This window comes from Coptis chinensis, chromosome 4 (genome assembly GCF_015680905.1).
Source record: "Coptis chinensis isolate HL-2020 chromosome 4, ASM1568090v1, whole genome shotgun sequence".
NCBI lineage: Eukaryota > Viridiplantae > Streptophyta > Magnoliopsida > Ranunculales > Ranunculaceae > Coptis > Coptis chinensis.
Genome location: NC_141459.1, coordinates 3,682,279 through 3,708,270, shown reverse-complemented (window position 1 = coordinate 3,708,270; position 25,992 = coordinate 3,682,279). Strand labels below are relative to the sequence as shown.

The following is a 25,992-nucleotide window of genomic DNA, read 5'->3' as shown; positions in this document are numbered from 1 at the left end:
GCAGGTTGCCCCACCTCCATTGGTTCAAAAAGGAGTGGGGACTGCTTCATTGCCATAGCGCAGCATACCTTGGCAGCCACCTAATCCTCTCTGATTGTCTCAATTTTTTCGTTGTGCGGGAATTTCAAACATTAGTGATAGGTGCTTGGGACAGCTCGGAGTTTATGTAGCCAGGTCCTGCCTAAGATCATGTGATAGGGTGTATTAGCTTTTACCACAACAAAGTTTATGATGAGAGTTACCGGACCAGTAGCTACAGGTAGTTGGATTTCCCCAACCGTAAGAGCTTTGTCCCCATTGAATCCATATAGGTTAGAGTTGGTGGCAACCATCTCTTTAATCAGGAATTTGTAGCTTCTTGAATCGCGTCAGAAGATATCACATCCGCCGAGCTGCCTCGATCAACCAACCAATATAATGATGCAAATCATAATCTCCAAAAGGAGTGTCTTAACAAGTGCATCTTCATGGGCATCGATGCTACAACAAATGGGCTGAAAAGGATAATCTGGATCTTTATAGTGGTACCGCTACCGGGACCTGCACCCAGAATCGTATAGTCGCTCACGATCCTCATTTGTTTGGCAATGTAGTCCATTTTGAATATCCATTTCCTTCCTTCTTAAAACCATCTCCTAATCCTCAAACACCTAATAAAGACCCTAGCTCAATTAGGAATAAAGTTAGTGTGATAGTAAGTGGCGATGTGTTTGATCGACAGAGCTTCCTTGTGTGTCATTCAGATTGTAAGGTAAAGTGTGCCCACTCAAGACTAGAGTATGGCAATAAACTTGAGTGGAAAAATCGAGTGTTGATCTTGACTATTATTGTGAGAACCTACTTAAGGACGCTTATTCCAAGTTTTAAACGGACCCTATTGCATTTCATAGTAGTACTCATCAGATATATGTTTATTATAGATGATTGATTATTATGCATATATTAGCTTAGGTTTTGACTTGGTTATTCTTGTTCATAGCTAGTGAGATGTATAGATAATTTGGAGCATGAATAAAGGAAACAATAGTTTTCTTTCTTAGTCATTGTAGTATAGATGAAGTTTGTGAGTACCTTCAATGGAAAACTCTCATGAGGCTATAACTTCGTCCACTAGGGAATTCCTAGTGGTTTAAGGTCTTGTTGCAGATATGGTCAATGCAATCCTTTTCAGTAAACGCGAGTAGATAAAACTCCATTCTTGGTCACTTATTCTAATTTCTCATCTTTGCTTGAGGACAAGCAAAATCTTTGTTTGGGGTGGTTTGATAAGAGCCCAAAACCGCAGTTTTAACCCTTTAACAATCGTATTTTTAGACCAATTATGTGAATAATAAGTAAGAGTTAATACCGACACGTGTTTTTTTATGCATTTAGGGCTTCAAAGTCCATTATCTTGTGAAATGTGCCACTTTATTTGGCAATTTGCTTTGCGGGATGGTAAAAGTGGGCGCGTAATTCCAAGAACTTCACTTTCAAGTGGCAAAAGTCAATAGCTCTTTTTTGGGCTTTCTCTGAGAGAGCTTGAGAAAGTTGGAGATAGTATCACTCATATTCTTGAAGTAAATATCAGATTTCTTCTCTTTAAGAGCTAGTCAACTTGGATCTGTAGCTCTTCAGTTCTCTTCTCAGCAGCCTCTTTTGCCCAAATCATCTCACCAGTAGCCATGACATCAGTGGATGTATCGGCAGAGGCCGCAAAGATGGGTTCTTTCATGGCCAAAGAGTTATTCACTAACTGGAAAAGAATATAGGATGTGTAAGTAACACAATGAGAGAAACCGAACATTGAACAAAGAAGAAAGTCTTAATTACCTTGGCAAGGGTGAGCGGATAGATCGATTGATAGGGCCAGTCGGGCTCGGCCATGTTTGGCTGCCTTATCAACAGAAAGTCACGCAGCTTCCAGAACTCTGAGCGTGATATCAACATCATTAATAGAGTGTTTGTTGGTAATAGGTAGTTCATCAGTTTGTCCCCAATGCCTCATCTCCATAAGCATCTCCCTTTCAAGGGAATCTGGAGATCTTGGCGAGAAGGGAATGACGTCACTCGCCTCCCTCCTATCACTAAATCGAGGAGGAGGGAGAGCGACAGTTACAGCAGTTGTTTTAGCAATTCCCTTCCCCTCGCGATTGTTAGGGAGGGAAGGGCCAACAGCCACAGGGACATTGTCACCAGTTTGTTCAGAACCTGTGGGAGGATCTGGAACTGGTAGGGGTACAACTACTTTATCAAAACTAGAACGGGGAATAGTCACAGGAACCTTAAAAAGTGTTTCTTCACTAACAGAGAGAGGGCAAAACTTTATTTTCTTACCAGATGGGGCAACATTAGAAGCAGAAGCAGGATCAGGTCTCTTCAGCTTATGATGGTTGGAAATTCAGGCGAAAGACTCTTATATCAAATTATAAAATTTATGAGTAAGAAAACTTACTGGTTGGAGCATGGGTGTGTTTTCTGGGAACAGGAATTCCCATTGGCTCACCATTAGCATAAGAAGGATAAATGTCCCACGCATCACCCAACACATGAAGGTGGTGATCAGCCCAGCCTTCATCACTCTGCTTCCCCTCAAAAAAGACGATCGGAGAGTTCTTATCTCTGGTCATGAGATAATAGTATGATTGGTCTCGAATACGTCGGACCTCATAAAAGTAACCAAACACCCAACGATTCAAAGCAAATCCATGTCTCTTGGCAAGAAGGGCAGAATACATGATAGTTATGTAAAACAAGTCTTTGCGACCAAGAGCAAGATTGAAGTGAATCGGACCTCTTAGCAATGGGTGAAGAGGAGAAGTGAGTCCGCCCTGTTTTGACCAATGGTGATGAGCCACTTTCTTATAGGCCAACTCATCGGATAACCTCCTCCCTCCGGGCCGATATTCGGGGATGTGAAATTTCTCTCGAATCAATTCGGGGAGGAAAGATCTCGAAGTTTATAAGTGACCAGTTGGGATTCATGATGGAAAAAGAGAAAGTTTCAAGTTTTGGTTAAACCCTAACGGGAGATCAAAAGGTTCAGTATGTAGAAAAAAGTAGCAGAAGAGATAATGAGAGTTCTCTCACCATATCTTTTTATATACAGATGAGATGGATAATTACGATTAGCCCAAGCATCGCGTCTTTTCGGGATGGAACTGCCATCATTACCTTTTTCGCGAAACGGCATGTCTGTTCGAGCTGTCTTTTCAGAGCCTTAATTAGTTGGATACATCGCCAGGTTCAGTAATAGTTTTGGAAAAAGATTCTCGCACCAAAAGCAGTGTTGCTTTAAGCGCCCACGTGCAAGATGGCACGAAAGGGGGCATCTGTAGGGGGATTTCTCGTCATTGAACATATGACATGTGTATGAGAAATAACCTAAGACTATAGATGTCCAGAATGAGACAAGGACCATCAGATCAGTTTTGTGAATAAGTGATCTCGTGCTTAGCACAAGTATTTAGTAGACATGTGCTAGGCACGTGGCTGACCGCCTCTAAGTATGACAGTTCTCCAAGTCATTAGGAACTGATATAGACGGTTCCTGAACAGAAAGAAACTGAAGATGGCGATCTCTCATGATAAGGAAGGAATCGTGATGACATATCTTAGAAGTTACCTTTTAGATATAATCTTTTCATACACGATGGGACATTATGATCAACAAGGAAACTTACCTCTCATAAGATATGGTCTAGATTCAGACTTCCATAAGAAGAGGAATCCTAATAGAAAGGCAGAGTCCAAAGATGGAAGGGAACTCACAAGCGGTGAGAATAGTCCTAACCCTAAGACTCTCGTAGCTCTTCCTATATAAACCATAGGGATTTACTCTTAGGAACTATGCAAAATAGGGTTTGATTCTCCTAAATAAAAGAGGAGATACGTAGGCAACCGCTAGGCGGTTCAACCCTGAACTCACAATCATCTCATCCCTTCTCTACTCAGTCAAAGTTTCTGGATCACAAGGCACAGAGGAAGATCAGGGGATACTCGAAAACTCCCCTACAACAATATTGCCACATCCATGATCCAACCACCTTAGATATTGGTCCATTTATTCCACAACACTAATCTAGCCAACAAATGTTGATGCCTTTGTGGAACTATGGGCTGAGGCCCGATCGAAAGCATATAGTTAGCTATAGAGTGTAAACATTGCAGTCTCACATTGGCTGGATACACATAACAGAACTCCTTCGGCTTGATAATTAGTTAGAGTTTGATTTGTGGAAGAAGTCCACAAGACCATAACAAGCCTGTAAGGCCCAAATATTTTTCTAGTATCCGGGCTTGTCACGTTCATTGTTCTTTGGGTCTTTTAAATAACTGGACGTTGACTATTTATTATTGCCATAACCACCAGACCATTTATTCAAATACCGGACGTCATTGACCGTGGTTTTGGCCTCGTTGACCAAGTGGTTTTCAAATTTACAAATAATACTCCTTAAATAAGTAACCTCAGAAAACATTTTATTTACAAAACATACCCTTCACCAGTTGCATCATTTCCATGCATTTAATGCATGTAAAGTTTCTCTCTCTCTCCTAAACGGAAGCAAACAATCGAAAAATATTGAAAAAAAAATAAATACACATTTTCCGAAAATTGTACTCTCTTACCACACACTACTCCTCAGAGGAAAAATAAGTTAGAGAGTTCATTGAAGAAGGGAAGCTTCTTCTTCAATTTCTGAACATCCATTAGTGAAAATCTTCTGTGTACTAGGTAGGTTATACAAAGCCGTTATTGCATTTAACTTTTAGCTATTCGTCCATGCATTTAATTTGTTGTCTAAAAGTTTCAGTGAATTGTAGGTCAAAGTTTGAGTGATTCTATAGGTGAATTATTAAGTTCAGTACTCAATTAAGTTGTTATTGTTGGCGTCCAATTACAGTTATGTAGATTAATACAGTCTGAGTCTTTATTTCAACGTTATTTCATTATTTAATTTCATTTTATGTCTCAGGTCGAGGTTCTTTATCCTATTAGTTGAAACGGAATTTTTTTCATAGGATAGGTCGAAATGGCGACGAAGGAAAGTTTTCAATTCTTATGCAGTTATGATGGAAAATTCGAAGCATATGATACTGGTGGTGGTGGTAGGTACTCCGGTGGGGTAACGAAGCTTCGAAGTTGTTATGTGAACTGTCCATTGGACGATTTCATTATACTTCTTGAGAAAATAAGCAAAATTAAACCACTGAAGTTCTGTTGTTTGGTTTACGGTCATCCATGCACTGTTGAAGATGTGGATGACTACAAGGAAATGATTGAGTCGATGAGGTGTAAAAAGATGGGAGATTTACGGATTCTAATTTCTAGAATAGAAAGAAGTGATTTGATGGATGAGGATGATGATGTCGTACATTCATGTGCTTCCCTTGTGTACATGAATAAAATGAGAGATGGTATTGAGCTCGCCCCTCCCCCTTATTCCGTTTTAGTTTGTCTTTATTTGCGGTGAATTAATTTAAAAAGTGTTTTGGCAGCCCACTGAAGTGGTTATAGGGGAGTTTATTGAAAAAGACAGAGTAGATATTGGGAACGACACCCCCGGTGGTAAGTTGTTTGTTCAAAGAAATTTGTGCACCCTTTTTTAGCCCTTTGCAAGGTAATCTTTTTGAGAATGTTAGTAGGGATGTTTTTATTGAATAAATAAAACGGAAATTAGGCAGTTAGTGAAACCAATTTGAATTTGTTTTTGCAGTGTTGGACCATTGAGTGGGAGTAAAGGAGACGTTGGTGCATCCGTGTTTTCTTTGTCCGGATGATGTAGGTGCTAGTGGTAAGTAGCTGAAAATCTTTAAGAATTTTTTATATGATAAATTGATAGGACGTAAATTGATATGTTCATCGTGAATATGAACACAATTGATCTATGTATATCGCTTCAAATTAAGTTTTAGACAGTTGATTTATCAGCCAGATCAAATTGCAATTACTTTGTCGGCATCTGTTCGTACATTGTCGATTTGGCAACCTGATCAAATTGAAATTACTTCGTCGCAATGCTTCTATACATTGTCGATTTGTCTAAATAAATTAACATGTAAAGAAGGAAAGGTGGATACAAACACATTGTTGCAATGATTCGAAGTAAATTTTGGAAGAAGCTATGTGTGCAAAGATAATTTGAAGTTTTTGTTGTTTTATGTAGCAATTATTATGTTGCATCTAACCTGTACCATCGGAGTAGAAAACATAACCGAATTTTAATGCGATCTATTTTTTGTACCCGAGCGTGATGTAGATGAAGTATTTATTGTCAGTAAGTTTGGTTGTACCATATTGCATTAAGAACATAGTTTTGTAGTGGGCAGAAACAACCGTACAATGTGTGTTTTTCAGGTAGTAATGAAGGATCAGATTTTATGGGAGGGGACAATTTATTTCCCTCTGTGGTCCCTGAAATCGAATTGGGTGAACTTTATTATGTGGCTGAAGATGATAAGGATGTAGGCACTTGTATGTTCACATTGTGGCAGACCTGTTATTGTTTAACTAATATATTAGTATGTGCTGAGCCAAATAACTATTCATAAAGGTGCTGAAGAAGCTTCAGATGTGCATCACACCTCCAATGGCGATATCAAGCTTGTGCCTGATACTAATGATGTAGAAGTGGTTGGTTGTAGCCCAGGCACCATCCGGGTCGAGGCAGAACCGAGTATCTTCAGTCTTGTTATTCCCAACATAGGTACTGAGAAAGTAGTAGTTACTAGGATGGGAACTCAAACTATTCCCATGGAAACTCACAGTGAGGCAGAAGGGGAGGATAATGTGTATATACCTGAGAAACATGAATTAGAATTTAGGACAGCTGGCGTAGCTGACGTGGAGGCAGAACCCAGTATCTTCAGTCTTGTTATTCCTAAAATATCAACTGAGAAAGTAATTGTTACTGGGTTGGGAAGTGAAATTGTTCCTATGGAAATTCACAGTCAGGGGGAAGGGGAGGATGATGTGTATATACCTGAGAAAGATGAAGTACAAGTTAGGAGAAGTGAATTATGTATACCAAGTTTTGGAGAACTGATGATACTAATGGAACAAAGCGGAGTTATGTTTAGGGAGGATGGAGGGGACTGGGTGACTGAAGTGGCAGTGGAAGGATATTCACAGGAGTTACATGATTAGGTTATTCGCAACAAGAGTGAAATTCATAATAGGGAGTCAATGATTAAGAATGTTAACGAAGAAGATACAAGTATGGAGGGAACTGGTGATGATTGCAGTGAGGACATGACCAATAGTAGTAGCGTTTCCTTAAAAGAAACAAGTGTGGAGGGAAGTCATGGTGATTGCACTGAAGACTGGACTGATGGTAATGGTGATTGTACCGAGGGCCGGAATGAGCCCTGTGATTACATAAATAGTGCGAACAATTGGAAGGATACTAATTGGGATGAGGTGCACGACAGTGATAGCATGCGTGAAGACACAGATCCCTTGTTTGGAATTTGCGGTGGTGGTGATTCCAAAAATGGTACAAATGTGGACAAAACCCAGAGTGATGGATTTGATGTGGACTGTACTGAGGCCGGGATTGATGGTGATGGAATACATTAGGCAAATAAGACTAACACCGTTATAGGTGGTACTGTAATTGGGAGCAATTCAACTGCTGTTACAATACCTGGAAACTTTGTTTCGAGTTCATTTTGCATGCCTGAGACATCTGCTACATTTGAAGGATCATCCTTTGTTTATAGTGGTCATAACTTACAAACAAAAGATAAAAAGAAATATGGGAGACCTGGAATTAACGGGTCCGGTGGAAAGGTAGAAGTTGGCATTGTAACTCAGGTGGGAGAACAACATATACGTGCAGGGAGTTGTGCCATAGCAGAAGTTGAGAATGGAAGTGAGATTGGAGAAGAAAGTATTATTGGAAATATAGCATAAGTTGGCAACATAAGGCAGGTTCCAGAATAGAGTATTGGGAGGATAGCAGAAGTTGGCAATGTAATGCAGATTCCAGAACAAAGTATTGGGAGGATAGATGAAGTTGTGAACGTAAGGGAGGTTGGAGATCAAAGTATTGGTGTGGGGAGTACCGGTAGAATATCCGAAGTGGGGAGGGGAACGAAGAGGCATCGGAAAGGGGGGATGGGGCGAAACGATTTGATAAAGACTCAGAGCATATCGATCACCGCCAACATGCACCTAACACAGAATTTAAACCCTATGACTACGCACTACTAACTGTGGGTATGGTGTTTCCCCATCGCAATTTGTTTGTTATTCACATGAAGAATTATGCAATAATTTCTAATTTCAAACTTTTGAAGGCGAAGAATGACTGGCAGAGGGTCCAATACGGATGTAAATGGTTTGATACAAGTTCAAGATAAATTTGTCATTTTCATGTGTCTTTGCAAGCACTAATAAATGTTCATATGATTGACTGTGAGGAGTGTTCGAAAGTCCACAAATGTGGTAGGTGTGTTGGGAATTCAATCGGGAGGCTTCGAAAGTGGTTTTTTCTTTGTGGAGGTTGTAATTGATATTCTTAGGGACGACAGATTGAAGGTGAACCACCTTATTTAGGTGGTTAAGAATTCTAAGCATGTTGAGTTGAGTTACAAAACAATGTGGAGGGAAAAGGAGAGGGCTCTACAGGAGGTATGAGTTAAGGTTAAACATTGTGCTTTTCGTTTTCCACAATCAATTTCAAAATAATGTTTCTGTTACCGTTGACTATATAATAATTGTTTATGTGTACAGTTCAATGGTAGTTTTCACTAGTACAAAAAAAGGCTTTTGTGACTGTTTTAAAATATTATTTATGAATGTTCTGTTCGAAACAGTCACAAATGACAGAAAAGAGTTTTTGTGACTGTTTTAAAAAGTTTTTGGTGACGTGCATTTTCAAAACGGTCACAAATGGTTTTTTCCAAAGAAGGTGTATATGTGTGGAGAACTATTTGTGACTATTTCACTAAAATAGTTACATACTATCCGACCATTAAGTGACCATTTGACCCATTATTTGACCCAACTAGTTTTTGGTCCAGCACGCCCACAACTCCACTAAAAAACAACTAAATCGAAACACGAAACACGACACACCCACATTCACTCTCACCTCCCTCGGTCTCTCGCTTCCTTCAAACTCTCATAATACAGAAACCAGAAAAAAAAAATAAAAAACACACTTCGTAAGCTTCCTTCAAACTCACTACACCAGAATTGTCAAAAAAGGAAGGAGTCTTGAGATAGGATTTGGTCGTCTTCAAGCTTCTTAGTCCCAATTGAGAAAAGCCCATCGTGTTGCTTATTAGATACCGAAAAAATCCCTCTTTAGCCATCGCACACTTTTCTCCAAACATTTTTTTTTTCATTTTTTTAAAGTGGGAACTCACCTTCTTCCTCCACTCCACAAACCCTAGTCTTACTGAAAAAAGGACCGACCCCTTAATACGTCAACGGAAGTACTCAACACAAATCCGCTCCACCAGTCCTAATTTCCGTTTATTCTCTTCCTCTCTCCTCCATCACTTGTGTGAGTGGGCTGCGTCTGCTTACCCTCGAGACTCCAAGGTATGGGTTTCTCATTTTTCCTTTTACAATTCTCTGCTTGGTTTTTCAGTAATCATTTTGATGTCGGATTTGGGGGTTAGGGTTTGCCAACTATGGGTTTGAGAGACGTGTTGAGAAAATGAGTTTCTTGTTGGGTTAGTTATGTCGGGTTTAGGGTTGGCATGGAATCCCTGAAATTGTGTTGGTACATCATAATCAATCAATTACTTAATTGAAAACCCTTTCATGTTTATAAGTTTTAACAATTGATTCACTGTTTATCAGTGTTTGATTATATGAATAAAATGAGTGACAGTTATATGAACCAATTTAGCGTAGACATTTAAGGTACTATTAATGCTAAAAAGACCCGGGAAGCCCTCTTTCGGTTTCTCAGTAAAAGCTTGTTTAAAAAGATTTTGTCGTAATTGTTTTATTGTGGTCTTTTTTTTCCCTTGTTCTTTTGCTGTAATTTATAGAACTTAATTGTTGTTGGTAAAGTGACATCGAATATAATGTTCATTGCACCTTGACAACAACCTCCCCACTAGTTAAATCCAATGGAGTTTTACCTAAGGTCTTGGAACTGGTTGGCCACTATCATATGGGCATGGACAAAAACTTCAAAGTTGATTTTGTGGGTGATTGGGGGTGGGAGGGGAATACAATGTTGACAATGTTCTTAATCTACCAAGCATTAATATCCAGGGTCTTTTGTTCCATTCCACATTTAACTGTTGCTAGTCAAGTAGATAGGGATGTGTATTTTGTTTGAGTTCAAATTTAGTTGCCTTTGTGTACAGTCATGTTGACCCTAGTTTCTATGTCTATTTTTAGCTTGTGTTTTTGTGTTTGTACGTGTCGAGGCTAGTGTTGGTTACATAATGTGCTAAGTAACCAACTTTCTTTTCCTTTTTCCAAATGAATTGTTTTCTTCCAGTTCTTATTTTCTTGTACTTTGTAATTGGTATTTTTTTTTTATGGTTTCCTAACTTTAGTTTATAATTGTTAGGCGCAAATTTGAGATCTCAAAACATAATGGGATTTGCAAGTGAACATAATGGACTACTGGTTGTAGGAACCAGCACTCTCGGTGATGGTATAATTTTTTTGTTTTTTGTATTTTCAGATGAAATGAATGATCCAATTTTGTTGCTTATGTATTGAACACTTGGGAAAGTAATTATGGATCTGTGCTCGGGTATTAATTTGTTGACAATTGTACTAGGTTCCAAGCTTTTCTAGTGTTCCGTGTTGTTTGTGATATAAAAAATTTTCTATCTTTGAAGTATGTTATTTTTGTGTGTATTATTGTTGCAATCAATGGCTAGATTGGTACAAATATTTGGTTGCAACACATTTTGAATGTTAGTTTAGTTTAGTATGATGTTATACATGATTGGGGGGGAGCTGATGCATGCCTTTTTACTTATTAGTTATTACAAGATTTGCTGATAGTGCTATTGACCTATTGAAGTGAGAATAATGGTGTATATATTGCCGGTCTTGATTATTACCTTCTAGCCACCTGACTTGTAGTAAGCTATTTGTGAAGTATTAACCGAATGTATTCTGAAAGTCCATTGCATGTACTTTAATTAACACAATTCTTTACGTTCCTTGTTTGAATTGAAATTTGTTTGGTTGGGTGGAGCCATGGAGGTTTGAATCTTTGAGGGTTTTTTTTTGTGAAATAGTCTATGTAACTAATACTAAGAGACATACTAAGGCTGATGAGGGTTTGTTCGTACACCTAGTTGGAATTCTATTGGCATATTTTAGGGGACATACTAAGAGAAGGGGACATTAAGCTTTTGTGTATGTGCACAATCATCGATCATCATACATGACTTTTTGGTGTTGGAGTTTATGCAGTTAGTAGTTGGGTTGAATCACATTCGATCTCTTGTCATCCTAGTTTGTATCTCACTTTTTGGTATGTGCAATCATATCTAATGTAATGTCTGAACTAGATGCAAATACTAGTGACTTTTTGGTGTTGGAGTTTATGCAGTTAGTAGTTGGGTTGAATCACATTCGTCTACTGTCATCCTAGTTTGTATCTCACTTTTGGTATGTGCAATCATATCTAATGTAATGTATGAACTAGATGCAAATACTGGTGGATTTACTAGTGTCTTATTAATTGCTTATATGGGATTTTTTTGTGGCAATCATCATTCAAAGTTCAAAGTTGGAGCTGTTATCTTTTTTGCATTGTACGCTAAAGTAAGTATTTCCTTTTCCGTTCAATTAATACTTTTGTGTAGCTGCTTTAGAACTTTATTTCTGACTTCAAATCCATGCGGACCGGTGAGCATAGTGAGTCAATCCTGAAATGTTTGTTGGTGCATTGGAACTGGGTTTACTTGCAGGAAAGGGTTAATAGTGATGCTAGTCACATTGAGAACTACATATGGATGAGAAACTATTTTATTGATTACACTACCAGCATAGAAATTTTAGTTTGCGTATTCCTGTCCAGCATCCCAGTGCTGATTTATCTAACCTTTTCAACTTTGGGTTGAATGAGGAGAACTGGAAAGATTACTACAAACTGTTGGTGAGTGAAAGCTTTTGTCCATTTAGATTTTTTAATATTATCAATTGACTGATGGAGATATATTATGATAACACAGGAGCAACTTCGTTTGGAAGCTACCATGCAAAGCAAACTCCATGTTTATGAAAGTGGACGTTTCGAGCAGGTATACTTCTTTGAATCTTCGCGCAGTCGGAAGATAATTGCTATTCCATGCATATTTAGGTAATTCTTTAGCATATTCAACTAATATAGAATTTTGTTAAGCTATGCTTTGTAAGTGTTGGTAACAACTATGCTTAACTTATTCTTGACCAATTTGGTTACTAGCTACCATATTAGTTTTTTTTTAAATTTATTTAATCACATGTGATTATGTATTATGGATAGAGTAAATCATACTCTATGAATGTATACTATCATTTTGAGGACCCCCACATGCTTTATTTTAAAGTTAATACTAATGACAGATACCTAAGATAAAAAAAAGAATGTGGTATATAGGATATAGGATATTAATCTATAAAAGTGTAGGTGGAGTTTTAATTGTGTGGTTCTTGTTAAGTAGGAAGAATGTGGATCAATTTGTGTTGCTGCTACAATGATGAATGCTGATTTTGTGTTTGTCGTTTCTATTTTTGATGAGGTTGAGTTTTTGTGGTCGATTGCATACTTTGAAGCCTTTGTTACATGAAAGACATGAATATGGAAGAATTGTTGGTGTGTCTCTTATGGGATTTGGAATTGCTCTCTTTGTTTATAAGAATATGACTAGTGGGAAAAGTACCATACGTCTTTTTCAAGCACTTAAGCAGATATCTTTTATTTTTCATGGCATTTTCTTTGTCGTAGGCCACAGGTAATGATCCCATTAAGTTCACTAAGACTGCGTGGTGGATAGCAAGAAAAAGAGATGTCTAGAATTGTTACGTCTTACTTTGGTGTGGGGCCAAAATCATGTCTAAGTAACATATCTCCTGTTTCATGACTAATAACCTTTTTGGGTGTTGTAAAGTCAAAACAAGAAAAGTTAAGTTCCTGCAATTCATCTGGCGCATATAACCTTTCATAGTACTGCACACATGCATTCCCAATCATTTCCACTTCTGCTATAGTGCTTCCGTTCCCATCTATTAAACATGTGATCTTGTTTACTCCCCTCCTTGCTTGAACTGATTTGAAGAAATACTCTGTGTTATTATCTCCAAGACTTATTACACGATCCTTGGAGGCTTACGTCTCTGCATCTCCTCATCCGATTTATTTTGCTTCAACATAATGCTTTATACTTGTTCTCTCTTCATTGATCAACAAAGCATTCATAGGATCTTTCTGCCTCTTCTACATCATAATCATTGATCACCACCATAGCTTCTACCTCTTCTACATCATAATCATTAGTAGGAGGGCATGGTCTGCCTTCCTTGGGTGTTTGTTTGCCAAATGTTTCCTGTGAAACCCTAGCCTCCGATTGCGTTTTTTCTATATTTTTTTCTAATTTGGTGTGGAAAGACAGTTTTGCTCCTAATAAGCAATTCGCCCCTTAATTCAATTTCATATTTTTGCAGGACCATAGGCAACCAGATGGTAAACAATGTGGTATTCATGCAATGCGCTTTATGCGAGACATAATGAGCGATCATTCTCCTTTGCCATTGAAAGTAAATAAAATGATTCTCACATTTTAACTTAAATTATGCTTGATATCTTTAGCAATTATGTTTTTTAACTTTTTTTTTTATTCTCTATTTTGCAAAATATTAAACTCGTTGTTTCTTATATTCTAGCTAAAAAATCTTAGCCATAAAAAGGTTTTCATCGACAAGGAGATAAATGAAGTTTAAATGGGTTTTGTTATGTTCATTCAAGAATGTATTATGAACTATCCTCAAGATGAAGATAAACTGTAAGGCTGAAGACATATATGTGGGTGATCGACTTTGACGAGATTAGATTATTTTTTCATTTGTATTTGGATTAGGCTACTTATATTGATATGAATTAGATTGGAAATATGTTAAAAATGAATCCATATTAGAATGCATCCATTAGGTAGAAATTATGACGTTGATGAGCGTTCCAAGTGTGAAAGACCGATCTAGAGTAAGAGATTGGTTTTGGGGCGCTGTAGCTACTTTATTTAATTGGCATTTGTCGAGATGGTTAAGTAGCCAGTGCCACGAATCAATATATCTTTTAGTAGTTGGGTTACGGCTGAGGTTTTTTATATATTAAATGGAAGTATATTATTTGAATTTCAGGTTATGACAGGTTTTAAATTTATGAAATGTTGTAAATCTGAGGAGGAAACTTTATCGAAATTGAACGCGATGTTCAAAGGGTGTTTTATATCTTAGTTCTAGTTGGACTCATGTGAGTCGAATCCGCTCACGTCTTGGTTTATTAGACGGTTGAATATTTGGATCGAGCTCTTTTATCTAAATATTCAATTGTCGAAAAAATTCGAGGCATTCTGAGATATATTAACAGTTGCAATTCTGCTTATTCACATAGGTATTTATGATCTTGAGTTAACTATTTTGCATTCAACTATCATACCTACTAATGATTTACTTTAAATCCTTAAGAAATATCATATATATAATTTGTGCATGCCTAGATTACTTGGTTACCTTGTATATCGGTGCATTTATTGGCTATTTTATATCAAGTTATATTGAGTGTCACCACCTCTTTTCAATTGCAGGATTCAAGTGGGCTAGTATGTTAAAAGATGTGAGATAGGATTTTGTGGTTCCTTTGGAAGAATGAATGCTACCAGTTGGGAAAACGCTGTGGATTTGTCCAATTTGTTCATATGTGAGTGATCGACTTTGACAAGATTAGGTTATTTTTTCATTTGGATTTGAATTAGGCTGATTATATTTATATGAATTAGATGGGAAATGTGTTATTTATTTCATTACGTTTTACGATTAAGTATAAATATATATTGGTTATCCAAGGGATTGGAATGTTTCAATGAAATTAGCAATATATATGAGTGTTACTTGAAATTTAATGGATCATATTTAGGTATGTAGTTTATTGCAGGTCCCTAATTTTGTGAGTATATATATATATATATATTCACGTTTCTTTTTTTAATAAAAAAAAATATACATATTACGGTTTTACCCAAACCGTCATGACTAATGGTACTTTTTATAACCGTTCAAAAAGATGAATGCATAATAGTTTATTTAAAACCGTCACAAATTATATGATTTGTTGTGACGGTTTTTGAGCAGTTGTTACCGTTTCTTTATGGTTTTATGACTGTTAAAAAGGATGAATGCATAACCGTTTATTTAAAACCGTCACAAATGATATGATTTGTTTTGACGGTTTTTTAACAGTTGTTACTATTTTTTATGGTAGAGAGAGACTAGTCTGGAACAAATATTTCTGACGGTTTTGGAAAAAAAATAAATGAATCCCACTCCGTCATGGTTTTGGGGGAAAAAAAAAACCAGTGACAAAAGACTTTTTGTCACTGTTTTTAACAGTGATATAAAGCTTTTTTTCTTGTAGTGTTTGGTCAGTCTTATCAGCTACTTAGCACTTACTGTAAAGAGTTGAAGAAAGTTTATCCTGGCTGTTACACAGAGATTCATCGAGTGGCACATATAGATCGATTCAAGTGTTTTTTTCCGGACGTACGGGATTACCATTAGAGCTACAGAAATACTTGTCGGCCACACATAAAAGTTGATGGAACCCATTTGAAAGGCAGATTATCGGCTGCCTTTATTAAACCATCTCGTTGTTGGTGGTGGCGGGCATGTTTTCCCTATTGCCTTTGCCCTAGTTAGTGCAGAGAACAATGATACTTGGGAATGGTTTTTCGGATGCTTGGGTAGGAGTGTTGTTGGGTTCGACATTCCCTTTGTCATCATCTCGGATAGGCACCAAAGTCTCCAGTGTAAAATTCCGTTGGTGTTTCCAAAAGCGAAACATGTGTACTGCATGAACCACATTTGTAAGAACCTTGAGAAATGCACATATTATGTTTCAAAGAAGATAAAAGCAGTTGCAACAACAGTGGTAAAGTGGCATCACTGTGCGGTGATAACGGAACTGATGTCCGTGTGCAAACTTGCATTTGATATGCTAAGTAAGATACCTCTAGAAAAGTGGGATTCTTGTGCTAGTGAAGTGAAGCGGTATGGCATTATATATGCAAACCACGTTGAAAGTTGGAATGCAATGATTGTGGATGACCGTTCATGTCCCGTGGCTGTTCTTGTTGATGAAATAAGAACGAATTTGGGAGTTCATTTATGCAAATTCCGTACTATTGCAGATGCGTGGTCTTTGAAATTTGAAAGCTTAACACCACTTGCTACTTCTCTTTTGTGTGATAACATTAGCAGGTCAATGGCTTTTTCAGTAAATTGGTATTCAAACAATACATTTGACATTCTCTCCACCAAAAGCAGAAAGTTCGTTGTTGATCTTGTGGAAAGGGAGTGTTCTTGTGGGTGGTTCCAACAGATGGGTATCTCGTGTGCGCATGTATGCAAAGCCATCAGTGTCAATCACCATAGCGGGAAAGGTGGGATATATCACACTTTTGTTGATTAGTACTTCACAACAGACATGTGGAAGCGAACATACGCTAAGGTGTGGAAAGGAATTCCTAGCAGGGAGCAATGGGACGACATTGAATGTGACGATGAGCTCATTTTACCACCTGAAGGCAAACGTCAAGTAGGTCGTCCCCCGACTGTGAGGATGAAGTTTTGGCCATCACGGAAGGGGCCAAAGTAGGAAAGACATTGCACCTTGTGCGGAGAGAAAGGGCACAACAAAAGTACTTGCAAGAATTTTGTTGATGACAAGGGTGCCACTGTACGTCCTTCCAATGTTCCTGCAATGAACAAAAATTTTCCTATGTGATGTTGTAGTTGTCTTATTTCGCCGTTTGTAATGTTGTTTAGTTTTGGTGTAATTAGTATCGTGTTTTGGGTGGTAACAGAAGAAGTTTTTAGAATGCAACAGAAGCTTATGTAGGGAGATGTAAGGGTTACAGTGGGTAGTATTTACACCATGATCGTTTTTATCCACTACGTACTTCATCCGTTCATTCTCATATTGGATTACTACATTGCGGGTAGGGGTGTAATACAGGGCGGGGTGGGTCAACCGCGGGTCAAATAGTGATGGGGCGGGGCGGGGCGGGGTTAGGGGATACAAATCCAGTGGTCCCCGACGGGGCGGGGCGGGGCGGGTTGAAGTGTCATGTCTTAGTACCATCACCCGGCCCGTTGGGTCAGCTTACGGGGCGGGTTTTGGGCGGGTCATCTGGGTCGGGTGAAAATTATCATTTTAACCCAATTTCACTAAAAAAAAAACTTTCTAATTCTGCAAGTAATATATTTCCAATTCACAGCATAGAGAAAAAATGGAATCAATCAATAAAAAATAAACAAAAATAAAAAAAACTTGAATTTGAATCCTGATGCAAGGAAGAAATTCGATGGCAATTTGGAGAACTTTTTTGATGAAATGGAGGGGAGTAAACAATGCATAAAGAAGCATTAATAACAATTTACTAATAGTACTTGCGAAGGTGTTGTGCGTTTCATGGTTTGACAAGAACGTCTCCTTCAACAGTGCGTATGTAGTAAAAACCAATTCGACCAACCTTGTCGATGATGTATGGTCCTTCCCAGTTGAGCTCAAGCTTGCCGTTGGGCTCTGGGATCTCGCGCAGAACCAGATCACCATATTTGAAAGACCGAATCCATACTTTCTTGTCGTATGATCTTTTCAGGATTTGCTGATTAGCAGATAAGCGCAGTGCGACATTTTCTCTCTTTTCATATAAGAGATCCATTTCTCTACATAATAATTTCTCATTGTCTAGGGTGTGCACAACGTCAGATTTCTAAGTGGGAGCTACAAGTTCAGGAGGTATGACAGCTTCAATTTCGTGGGTTAGTGAAAATGGGGACTCACCAGTTGACCGTCTGGGTGTAGTTCAGTATGCCCATAAGACCTTAGGTAGTTCCTCAACCCATAAACCTTTGGCATCATCTAGTTTACATTTCATGTTATCTAAAATAACCCTATTAGAGGCTTTAGCCTGGCCATTGCCTTGTGGATATCTTGGAGTTGAAAACAGATGGGTAATGTGAAACTCCTCACAGAGTTCAGCGACCAATCCCCCAGCGAACTGTTGCCCATTATCTGAGATGATAATTTTGGGTATGCCAAACTTGCAGACAATGTTGTTCCAAATGAACTTTCTGTCATCCTGTTCTTGAATGAAGACCAGGGGCACTGCTTCTATCCACTTGGTGAAGTAATCCGTTGCGACTAGAAAGAATCTGACATTGCCGAGAGCCGGTGGTAGAGGTCCTACAATATCAATTCCCCACTGTGTAAATGGCCATGGCTGGCCAATAGGTGTAGTTCCGTTGCTGGAACATGGATAAGCAGAGCATATCGTTGATATTTTTCACATTTGTGGGCAAAAACCTATGCATCCTTTTGCATGTAAGGCCAAAAGTATCCTTGTGTTAGGATCTTCAGAGCTAGTGTTCTGCCCCCAGCGTGGTTGCCACAAATTCCTTCTTGAACCTCTCGTATTATAACTTTGTTCGGAGGTGCGGGGAAAGACATCTGAGATGAGGTCCCATAAAGGACTTCTTGTACAGATCATCTTCAATGAGGGTGAATCTTTGTATCTTTACAAGTAGGCGCCTTGCTACATTATTATCCTCAGGGAGTGTCCCATCTTTGAGGTAGGATTTGTATGGATCCATCCAATTTGGAGTGACGGCTGGAATAACACAAACTGTTGTAACTGTGAGTGCTTGGATGCTGGGTTTCTCTTGGAACTCTATCGGGATAGAATGAGACTCGCTATTGCCCAACATCGAGGCAACATATGCCAAAGCATCTGCGTGTCAATTTTTTGATCGAGGCAGCTGATAGAATTAAATGTTCTCAAACTTGCCTTGTAGACCCCTTACTAGTTCTAAGTATTTGGCCATTCGCTCGTCTCTGGCCTCATATCCTCTACCAACTTGGAACACAACCAGTTGTGAGTCACTAAACACTGTGAGGTGTGTCAGGTCCAGGTCGAGAGCCATTGTGAGGCCAGCAAGTGTCGCCTCCTATTCTGCCTCGTTGTTGGAGGCATTCCAACCCAACCGGATGGATTTCTCCAGTCGCATGTTGTCAGGAGTAACTAATACAACTCCTACTCTTGCACCTCTGTCATTTGAAGACCCATCCACAAACAGTCGCCATCTGGAGCTCGACTCCCATAGATCTGGATGGGTGTTTGGAGGTTCAGGTAGGATGCCTTCATCTGGCTGGGGGTTGTTGAGTCATTACCGGTGTAGGTCATTGGGAAATCTCCCAAGAATTACGCTAGTGCTTGACCTTTCTCTCGAGATTCGTGGAACATATATAATATCATATTTTGATAGTTACGCGGACCACTTAGCTAACCTCCCTAATCTGTTCGACCTTTCCAAAATTGATTATGGCGGTATTCGGTGATTACTTTAATAGTGTAGGAATTTGGAAATGCGGTTGTAACTTCTCTGCTGCAAAAACAAGAGCTAAAGCAACTCTTTCGAGTTTAGGATATCTTGTTTCTACTGGTAGGAGCGTTCGGCTAAAAAAATAGACAGGTTTTTCAACCTTTTTTTCATCCATGTGTATCAGTACATAACTAATACCGTAGTCAAATGAACGGAGATAAAGACCCAAAACTTCTATCTCAATTGGCTTAGAGAGGATTGGTGGTCCCCCCAGGTAAGTTTTGAGCTGATTGAATGCTTTTTGGCAGTTTTTCGTCTATGCAAAGGAGGTATTTTTTCTAAGTAACTAAAACAGAGGTTTACACTTATCTAAACTCTTGGAGATGAACTTGTTCGAAGCTGCTAATATGCCTGTAACCTTTTGAACCTCTTTCATATTCTTGGGTGAAGGCATTTCTATGAGTGCCCGGATCTGATCTGGGTTTGCCTCTATTCCTCGCTTCGTAACCAGATATCCTAAAAACTTCCCTAACGATACGGTGAACGCACATTTTGCAAGGTTGAGTTTCATGCGATACTCTCGGAGAACCTCAAATGCACGCTTTAAGTGGGAGAGATGATATCCCCGTTTCATACTTTTGATCAGGAGATCGTCTACATGCACCTCCACAATGTCTCCCATTAGATTTTCAAATATTTTGTTCACCAAGGTCGGTGATGGCACTGCATTTTTTCAGTCCGAATGGCATGACCTGATAACAGTACATGCCATCCTCGGTTGTGAAACTTGCATACTTGTGGTCTTCCTCATGCAATGGGATCTGGTTATAGCCAGATGACCCATCTGTGAAGGATAACAGTTCATGTCCAACCGTCGTATCTACTAATTTGTCAATCTGCGGTAGAGGGTAGCTATCTTTTGGACATGCACGGTTTAGATCCGTGAAGTTAATACATATTCTCCATGACCCATTCTTCCTACGTACTGGGACAATATTAGAGATCCAGGTAGGGAAATTGATCTCCCTGATAAAATTAGCTGCCTTTAGTTTTGCAACCTTGGCTTTTACCACTTTGGACTTGTCAGCACTTATCCTTCTTGGTTTCTGCTTGACTACTACTGCATCATTGCGGACATTGAGCCAGTGGCATGCCACGTGGGGGTCAATTCGTGGAATTTCTTTGAATGACCAAGCAAACACATCTGTGTGTTCTTGGAGGAACTGTATTAGAGCCTGACGCTCTTCATAACTCAACAAGGTGCTGATGAAAGTGGTTTTTGGCGAGCTGCCTCCCACAATTTCCACTTCCTCTAACGGTTCCAGTGAGGGGGGGGCAGATCTGGGAGAGGGGGATCCAACTGTAATTGCTATTTGGCAGGTTGCCCCACCTCCATTGGTTCAAAAAGGAGTGGGGACTGCTTCATTGCCATAGCGCAGCATACCTTGTCAGCCACCTAATCCTCTCTGATTGTCTCAATTTTTTTGTTGTGCGGGAATTTCAAACATTAGTGATAGGTGCTTGGGACAGCTCGGAGTTTATGTAGCCAGGTCCTACCCAAGATCATGTGATAGGGTGTATTAGCTTTTACCACAACAAAGTTTATGATGAGAGTTATCGGACCAGTAGCTACAGGTAGTTGGATTTCCCTAACCGTAAGAGCTTTGTCCCCATTGAATCCATATAGGTTAGAGTTGGTGGCAACCATCTCAGAATCAGGAATTTGTAGCTTCTTGAATGCGTCGTAGTATATCACATCTGCTGAGCTGCCTGGATCAACCAATATACGATGCAAATCATAATCTCCAAAAGGGAGTGTCAGAACAAGTGCATCTTCATGTGGGCATTGGATGCTACAACAGTCGGCCTCAGTGAAAAGGATAATCGGATCTTTATAGGGTACCGCGTTGACCTGTGCACCCGTAGTCAGTTAGCTGTTCACGATCCTCATTTGCTTGGCAATGTACATTTGATGACGCGCCCTTTTCAGTGACCTGACCACTTCGTTTGGTTGCCTTTTCGGAAATCATATTCAGCTGGAGGCGACCATTGAGCGGTCCAGTTTCTGGGGGATCCTAAACTAACGTACTGATCTCTTCAGGCTGTACTGCGTTATCCTGTTCGTGTGCTACAAACTACTTTAAATACCCACTTTCAATCAAATCATGTAGTTCATTTTTCAGGGTCCTACAGGCTCTGGTGCTGTGACTTTTACTCTTATAGAACTTTCAGTAGGTCCTTTGGTCTCTGGTACCCAAGGAACCTGGCTTAAGCGGAGCTGGCCATTTGAGGTAGCTCTGATTCTTGATGGAGTCCAGAACCTCATCTGGCATTTTGTTCAAAGGGGCGAAGTTTCTATCCATTGAGGGGGGAGCTTCTTCATCTCCTTCCACTCGTGGCTTATTCTGTGGTTTTCCATCTGCGCCACTAGTTACATTCTGGTACTAACCTCCAGCACCCGTCCCTTTGATGGAGATTTAGCCTTTTGGCAGCCACGATTACGGTCTCTTTTCAACTTTTGAGGGGAAGAGCTCCCTTCTCGAGGGGTCACAGGAACTGTCCGACTAGCCTTTTTTGCTTCCTGACGTTTGTTCAGGACATCCTCCTCCCACCCCGCATGAGTCTCAACCCTATTTAGGAGTTCCTCTAAATCACAGGGTGGTTTCCTAGAGAGGAATCCGAATAAGGCATTATTTTCATCTAACCCTTGTTTGAAAGCTATTATGGTAGTCTGTTCATCGCAAGACTCTATCTGGATTGAAATTTCCATGAATTGTTGCATGTAGGACCACAATGCTTCTCCGTCCTTTTTCTTGATGTTGAATAATGTGTCAATCCGCTTTGGTTGGTGCTTGTTGCATGAGTACCTATCTATGAAGGTCCTAAACATTTTTCGAGGACGATCGATTAATTTCGAGGTAACTTTGTGGTACCATTGGAGCGTAGACCCAGACATGAAAGTTTTGAACTCTTGACACATGACATGGTCATACCTTTCATAATGTCCCATAGTTGCTCGATATCTGAATACGTGATCCACTGGATCTGACTTGCCATTGAAGACACTAAACTTCAGTTACCGTTAGCCACGGGGGTAAGGCTTTCTCATTATTCGAGATGCGAAAGGAGATCTGCTATTATGGCGGATTGAACAAGGGAGTCTTGAATTTTTCTCCCTTTGCCTGTCATTCGATGAATCTGACGTATCAGGTCATTCTTCTTAGCTTCCCATGCAGCTTCTTTGGTGGAATGCTTCTTGGTCTGAGCTCTTTCCACGTAATAAGGTTGACGTCACAATCACGGGTCGGTGGACACCGGGTCCGGATCTTTGATCGAGTCCTCATCTAAGTTGCTGTATTACAACTCAGATGTCTCGCGTCGAGTTGGGCCCCTACGCCTTGGGTTCTTTACATGACCACCTTCTGGAAGGTTGTCATCATCAAGATCGATGAGTGGCTCCTTCCCTGTGTCAGATTGATACAAATGCCTTAGCAGCTGTACTTCTCATTCAAGATTGCTTCTTTGCTATTCCAGAGCCTATACTGCCTGGCTTGCTTGAACAGACTCGGGGTTGGTGAGGACATCATTCTCACCATCTTGACGCTCCTCTTGAGCGTTATTCTTGGGGCATACACCGGAGTGGCTGGTGCATTGGTGCTGGTCATAGGTCTTTAGAGGGGGTTATTCGCGTCATGGTGACCGACATTCTCCCCCCCCCTCCCTTCAGGTATCTCATGCATTTCTTCTCTCACAACGACGCTGCGTGTGGTAGCGCCACCCTTCGTTTTCTTTGCTCCTGCCATCACAATGGTAAGAGTTTTTAAACTAAATCAGTCGTTTGAACGAATGTTTACCTGCTTTCGTCCCCACAGATGGCACCATAAGATGTAGGGGAGTTTTCGAGAATCCCCTGATCTTCCTCAGTGCCTTGTGATCCAGAAGCTTTGACTAAGTAGAGAAGGGATGAGATGATTGTGAGTTCAGGGTTGAACCACCTTGCGGCTGCCTACATATCTCTTTTATTTAGGAGAATCAAACCCTATTTTACGTAGTTCCTAAGAGCGAATCCCTATGGTTTATATAGGAAGAGCTACGATAGTCCTAGGGTTAGGACTGTTCTCACCACTTGTGAGTTCTTTTCCATCTTTGGACTCTATCTTCCTATTAGGATTCCTCTTCTTATGGAAGTCTGAATCTATACCATATCTTATGAGAGGTAAGTTTCCTTGTTGATCATAATGTCCCATCGTGTATGAGAAGATTATATCTAAAAGGTAACTCCTAAGATATGTCCTCACGATTCCTTCCTTATCATCAGAGATCGCCATCTTCAATTTCCTTCTGTTCAGGAACTATCTATATCAGTTCCTAACGACTTGGAGAACTATCATACTTAGAGGCGGTCAGCCACGTGCTTATCACATGTCTACTAAACACTCGTGCTAAGCACGAGATCACTTATTCACAGAACTGATCCAATGGTCCTCGTATCATTCTGGATATCTATAGTCTTATGTTATTTCCCATACACGTGTCATCTATTCAATGACAGGAAATCCCCCTACAATTGCAATGCAAGTAATTCAATGGTTAGGTTGGGCCCTGAAAAATTGTGTCTAAAATGCATGACAAGTTATAGAGGAATATCTTTAAGTGCGATTTTTGTTGATATATGGTGTCTTCTAGACGTAAGAAAAGATTGTGGATTTATGGAAACTATTTGAATTGAAATGATAGTGTAGCTAGACCAATTTGAACAAATATTTAATTGGCATAAGCTGCAACAAAAAAAGAAACTTGAGTTCACCTCAATACCTCATTGAGGAACATGCAGTTGTTCTGGCGAAGAGTGCTATATCGTATACCAAATGAGTGTTGTTGTTTGTACAACACAAGCCCATAAATGTAAGATCAGATTTTGGGCTATAGCTCATATGCGGCCCATTAGAGCAAGTCTAATGGGATGCTATATGGGCTGTTAAAGGGTCATATAGCACCCCAACCACCATAATGTCATTCCAATAGGGCTGCTAAAAGGCTCCTAAATTTGGAAGGTGTCATAAATCCAGATAAATTTGTGATCTTATTTAGCAGCTGCCATAATAAGTTTCGGGAGACGAACGACATAGTTTCTGTCGTCTGTTGGTTATTTATGTACAGACTCTGCCATCTGTTGGTTATTTATGTATAGACGGTAGAAACTATGTCGTCTATCTCCCATTTTAATTAATTGAATAGACAGACGGCAGAGTTTCTACCGTCCGTTATCCAAACTTAACAGCTACTAAAAAGTGTGATTGGAATTGTTTTTTGATTTTAGGCTGCCAAATATGGCTGGGCATGCTAAAAGGCCTATGTGATACCTTTTAGCAGCTCTCCATTGGACTTGCTCTTATATGCATTTACTAATTCTTGTGGTGCTATAAGCTATTTCTTTTGGATTATGTTGCACGGACGCGGATGCGGACACTGATGCAGGTGACTTGGTTATATCTCAAAAAGGTACGATGTGGACGCGAAAATTAATTAATATTTATAATTTTATTTTATATAAATTGAACATTAAAAACTATATTAAATGTATCAACATTCATAAATTCAAAACTATTAAAGATAAATAGCCACAAAATTAAGTTTAATATTTCCTAATCAAACTTTAAAAACATGTCATAAGTCTTAGAGCATCTCTAGGTGGTAGTATCACCTCCCAAATTCTTCAAATTTGCTTCCAAAACTCGGAATTTTGCGGAAATCCAACTCTAGGTGGAAGCAAATTCGGTTGCATCACCTGTCCAACCGCATTCTTGTTCACAAATTTGGGATTTCGGATGCGGATGCGGAGCGACAGTGGTAATGTCACGTACCATTGCAAATGTCGCCCCAAATTTTTATTTTGACTTTGACCAGCACACCGCGCCAGTGGTACGGTCGCGCGCCATTGCCAATGTCGCGTGCTCCAACGGGAAAAAAAGGGGCAAAATACGGCCAGAATTCTACATCCATATATCTACACTCACTTCCTTCTTCATTTTACATACACTCAACTCAAACATTCTTATCAAACAACTCAACCATTTCACACACAACACTCTCAATGTCACAACCAAAACAAGGCAGGGGTCCAAGTTAGACAAATAAAGAAAATATTGCTCTTACTAGAGTGTGGATTGAGATTGGAGAAGATCCTATAGTAGGGAATGATCAATCGGGACAAATTTATTGGGAACGAATTATGGCTAGAATGAATGAAATTCAAGGTTTTAACCACAACCGTAAGTGGGAGGGAGTCTCACAATGTTGGGCCATTCTTTTACCGTTATTCAACAAATATCATGTTATATTAAGAAAACTTGAAGAACAACCTCCAAGCGGGTGGGGACGTGAAGACATTGTAAGATTCGCTTATACTTTGTTTATATACTACTTGATATTGA

The 25,992-nt window shown here is 39.5% G+C and overlaps 1 long non-coding RNA gene across 1 annotated transcript; it reads left to right on the top strand.

The window, feature by feature from the left end:
• Nucleotides 1–9,359: 9,359 nt before the first annotated feature.
• Nucleotides 9,360–12,071, top strand: LOC147501276 (uncharacterized). The gene is made up of 3 exons (XR_015220019.1): nucleotides 9,360–9,535; nucleotides 11,702–11,743; nucleotides 11,890–12,071. It is a non-coding gene; the product is annotated as an uncharacterized LOC147501276 (long non-coding RNA).
• The last annotated feature ends 13,921 nt before the right edge of the window (nucleotides 12,072–25,992 follow it).